Raw genomic sequence first — 5,022 nt, forward strand, 5'->3', positions numbered from 1 at the left:
TAAAGACAAAAGAAGTGTAATTGACCTGGTTATTCTACATCATGTAAACTCCTTATCCTGTTCAACTCTTCACCTATTCTAAAAAATACAATTTTATGTCTATTGCAGAAGTGTGTGCTGTCCACAAGATTTAGGGATAACATTTGACTCATCTGTTTGTTTATTACATGTACTTTGATTTTCTCTGCTGGAGATGGTTTATCTGTTTTTTCCTTCAGTTTGACAATTGCCTGAGTCCACATAAAGTATTAGTGAAAAATCTACATATTTCATCTCCCAAAGTCTAATAGTTACTTTTAAAATCAAGATAACACAGATTGTCTGAGTTGGCTTTAATTTTCTGTGAAGGTTAATGACTGAACTTGTTATTATAGGGATGTTGAGGATTTCAATTCTTTAAAATAACAATACATTAAATGTATCAAGAAAAGAGAGCTAAACTTTGCCTATGAAAATAAGTATACCAGGGTTTTAGGTTTATTTACAAACAGATAAACAGAAAGTAATTAAAACCCCATTGTGCCAATACTAGCATTTGGTGATTTCTTTTGATGATTTTCTTAAAAATGGTTTATTCTAAAGCTAGGGGGTTGTTTTTCAGATCACATAAGCAAGAAGACAGCTGGTGTGATAAGGCCTGAAAGCACGACAGTTCTGATTTTTAATAATCTTCACATATTTTAAAATGGGATTGTTTTAATATGAAATACACATTTGAAAAACACATTAGCAAGATTTTCTTTAGCATTGTAGAGGTTTGTTTCCCAGTTCTTACCTGTTGGAAATTTCTAGTTCTATTGCTATTCTTCTCATCTTGTAGATGTTTTCTTTCTTCATTTCCATGATTATTTTTCTAAGTTTATTTCTCTGCCAAAGATGACATGTTTGCTGCCTCTCCAAATCACAACATCCTCCTCTTCCTTCTTGGCTTATCTGTCCACCAGACAATCTACAGCTTCATTTCAGAGCTGCTTCCTGGAGTTGAAATCATCACACGGAGCAGAATCCAGCAGGATCTGAGGCAACTGAAGAACCAGAGGGGAGGAGCTAGAATCTCAGCCCAGTGATATTAGATGAAACTGTTTAAAAGATGTGTTCAAAATGTTACTTCCAGTCACCTTGTAGAGATGAAAATTAAAGAGCATTTTGAGAATCTGTGTCATTTTTTGGCATATATATGTATATTTGTACTTAAAAAAAATCAGCTTTGCCAAAATCAGACATTTGAATTAATTATCCCTGGAAGATTATTAGTAAACATTAGTGACTGCTCTTAGAGAATTTACTATCTGTTAAGAGACAGGTTTTATTCCTGATTTTGCTATAATTTAAAGAGATTAATAAAATCCTTTTAAAATTAAAATTAACCTCAACTTCCCAGGAAAGTATGGATTATTATATAGGATTTTCTCCAACCATCTTGAAATAGACACAACTGAGCTGCTTAAATTAAAGTGGGGGCTGAAAAGCCCTCTTCTGTATTTAAAAAATTGTTACAAGAAGGGGGCTATTCCTCATTGTTACAAAAGACTGAAAAAAAGCGAGATTTAGATTAAATACAGCGTGGGGCAAAAGTAGGTTTATAGTATGAAAAATAACATGATAATTAGTAAATAATAATACAAGGATAGCCCTGGCTGGTTTAGCTCAGTGGATTGAGCGTCGGCCTGCGAGCTAAGTGTCGCTGGTTCGATCTTCCAGTCAGGGCACATCAGAGAAGGAAAACTCTGACTCCAAAAAACCTCCGCTGCCTTGCGGCATACCTCTTCAGGGGAAAGGCTAAGGGAGTAAACCCCGACAGAAAATCCGGAGCCGGAGTCCCTAAGGCGGTTTGACGTTGTAGTCAACACCGGCAACTCCTGCGGCGCACCTGAAGCCAAGCTGTATTGACTCCGTCTTTCCCTTGGGCCCTTCAGCTGCGAAGAGAGAGGGGGTCTGCTGCATGGGCAACAGCAGACCCTCCATATCACCCTGCCCAGGCTCTGTAGCTTCAACACGGGAGGAGACAGATACCGTGTCACTCCCGAGTCGGACTGCACAACCATTCTCGGCGGTGCAGATAGACTCTTAAGAAGCTACACCATCGTCTCTCGAGACGGACGGCTGCCGATGACAATGAATACAAGGATAGTGTGTTTCATGTTATCACAACTGTAAACCTACTTTGCCCCACCCTGTATAAGAAATATTTCCTTATAGTGAGAGTGAAGGCTTTGAGAAACAGGGTTGTGGAATATCAAGTGTGGTTGAAGATATTTTTGGCATCACTTATTGGATAGACTAGCAGCATTTAGAAATATTTCCTAACCCCAGGATTCAATGATGGATCCCCAAGTCAATTCTGTTTCCCGACCCCATACACTAAAATAACTAATAAAAACCCAATGTTCCTAGGCAATCAACAACATTGAAATTGTGTGTCTGTGATTTACAGACCCTTGCTGAGCTGGGCGGAGGAAGTGGCAGAGTAGAAGGGAGTGTGCACTACAGGAGTGGCAGCCAGTCTTCTCTATAGCAACTTAAAGAGCAGGTGTGGTCACAATAGTTCAGGACCCATGCTTCTTCATAACCCAGTCACTTTTCAGTGCTATCTCCATTATTTTCCTGTTTGTACTTGAAGTATAGAGAGTAGCAAACTTTGGGAGACTGTGAGGCTTGTTGAAAAACAAATTCATCATCATCATCGGCAGCCGTCCGTCTCGAGAGACGATGGTGTAGCTTCTTAAGAGTCTATCTGCACCGCCGAGAATGGTTGTGCAGTCCGACTCGGGAGTGACACGGTATCTGTCTCCTCCCGTGTTGAAGCTACAGAGCCTGGGCAGGGTGATATGGAGGGTCTGCTGTTGCCCATGCAGCAGACCCCCTCTCTCTTCGCAGCTGAAGGGCCCAAGGGAAAGACGGAGTCAATACAGCTTGGCTTCAGGTGCGCCGCAGGAGTTGCCGGTGTTGACTACAACGTCAAACCGCCTTAGGGACTCCGGCTCCGAATTATTTCATACATAAAATACTGGCAAACACTAACAGTGACCACAGGGTTGGTGGATACTAAGAGATCATCTTAGTCGTATGTGATGTTGGTGAAGATTTTGAGAAGCAGGTTAAGTCAGACAGAGCTGGCTCTGAACCCAGATTCTCTCCCATAGTACCTAGCTGAGTCACCTTAAGTTTCTCTCTGAGTTTTTATTTATTTATTTACTTATTTGCTATTTCATTTTTATTTTTAACAAAATCATATATCCATACAGTTTAAAGTGTCAACTTCCTAAGACACTTTTTAAAAAAGTAAGCAGCCTTCTTATTTATGACATGTAAATATTGTGCACATCTGAGCTCTGTGTGGCATATTGTGATTACTTTTATGCTTTTGTATAAGCTTTTGTGCTTCCGAAATTTTTATATAAATAAACATATATTTACAGATAAATGTTTTAGTTTTAATTAAAGGTACTTCTCATGAATTCATCCCCAGATCTTTCCCCAATCCCGTTCTCTTTGTTTTGTTGGTACTATTATATTCCTTTACTGTCTATTGGGCAAGATTTCTGGAGGCAGAGGAGACAACTGTGATTGAGCCACTATGATTAAAAGTCAGCTCTTGGCTCTCTCATGACTTCACTGTTTCTTTCAGAAAGAAATTGTTTTGCAGGCTATTTCTAAAAGTGTGCATTGACTTTGGAACTCAGTAAATTCAACAACCAATCTCTCCTGAACTGGATACCTCTTCTGTTTTGTGACAGATCTCTGGGTGAATGCCACTGGATAATTTGTTCCCCACTTAGCTCTTTTACTTGTTTGTCCTCTGCAGTATTGATTCTTTCCATTAATTCTCCTGGGCAACTTGGTGTCCGGGGATGAGGCGTCAAGAAACATGAAATGTCCTAGGAAGACAAAAATGGGGTGTGGGCCACGTGTGAAACAGGGGTGGCCGGTTGCTGCCCCACCCCCCCATAATGGTAATTTTCCAGTTCACAAATTCCCTTGGTAGTCGAAGAGAGCTTTTCCATCTTCACCTGTATTTTGGTCAAACCATCCAAGGTGGTCTGCAGCTCCTCGCACAGCACCTCGAGGTCCTGACTGTACTCTGGGGGCCTCTGCTCTGCACATCCATCGGTGGCCAGGCTGCTGCTCTCTAACTCCACCTTGTCCTCACTCAATAAACTGATTTTCGTGTTGGCGATATTATTTGCAGTAGCAAAGCCTGCATCATTGAGGGTTTCCCATTTCTGGATTTAATTATGACAGTCGGCTGCATTGTCCTTAATTTTTCTCGCTCTGACAGATAAGACAGGTTTTTTGGGTGTTGCATTTCCAAGAATCTTTGCTGCCATGTGGTGTCCTGATATCTCCGGAAAGAGTCTCTCTGAGTTTTTTATTCCTTTTTTATAAAGTGAATATTGCCATCTATCTGGCAGGATTATTTTGAAGGTTAATGACAGCACTTAGTTGATATTCAATAAGTGGTAGTTATTATTGTTTTCTTTTAGAATTTCCCTTAGTAGAAGTATATAATCCAGGTTAAGCAGAGTTAATTGTTTTCTATTCCTGCATTCTTTCCCAAAGAAAGTCTAGAATGAATATGAGAAGTTGAGAAATGGTGAAATCAGGGGTGTTTTTTAATTTGTTTTTAATCCTCACCCAAGGATATGCTCATTGATTTTAGAGAGAGATGAAGATAAAGAGAGAGAGGAACATCAATGTGAGAGAGAAAAGTCGGTCAGCTGCCCACCCTATGTTCCCTGATCAAGGACTGAACCCTCAACCCAGGCATGTACCCTAACTGGGTATCAAACCTGCAACCATTTGGTGTGCAGGATGACACTACAACCAACTGAGCCACCCAACCATGGCCGTTTTTTAATTTTTAATAGGATGATGGTATAATCCTGTGCTGTACTTATTGGTGTTAAAATTTAGTGAACATTAGGGTTTTGTTTGTCTCAGTTAAAAATTCACTGTTTTAATTACAAGTTAGTTTATAGGCTAATAGCCTTGAACAGTAGGCAATGTAGTTGATAAAAGTGT

The 5,022-nt window shown here is 39.9% G+C and overlaps 1 pseudogene; it reads right to left on the reverse strand.

The window, feature by feature from the left end:
• Nucleotides 1–3,859: 3,859 nt before the first annotated feature.
• LOC150000753 (cyclin-dependent kinase 2-interacting protein pseudogene) lies at nucleotides 3,860–4,328 on the reverse strand (annotated as a pseudogene).
• Between the last annotated feature and the right edge of the window lie 694 nt (nucleotides 4,329–5,022).

This window comes from Furipterus horrens, unplaced genomic scaffold, assembly GCF_987537825.1.
Source record: "Furipterus horrens unplaced genomic scaffold, mFurHor1.1.pri manual_scaffold_10, whole genome shotgun sequence".
In the NCBI taxonomy this organism is placed as follows: domain Eukaryota; kingdom Metazoa; phylum Chordata; class Mammalia; order Chiroptera; family Furipteridae; genus Furipterus; species Furipterus horrens.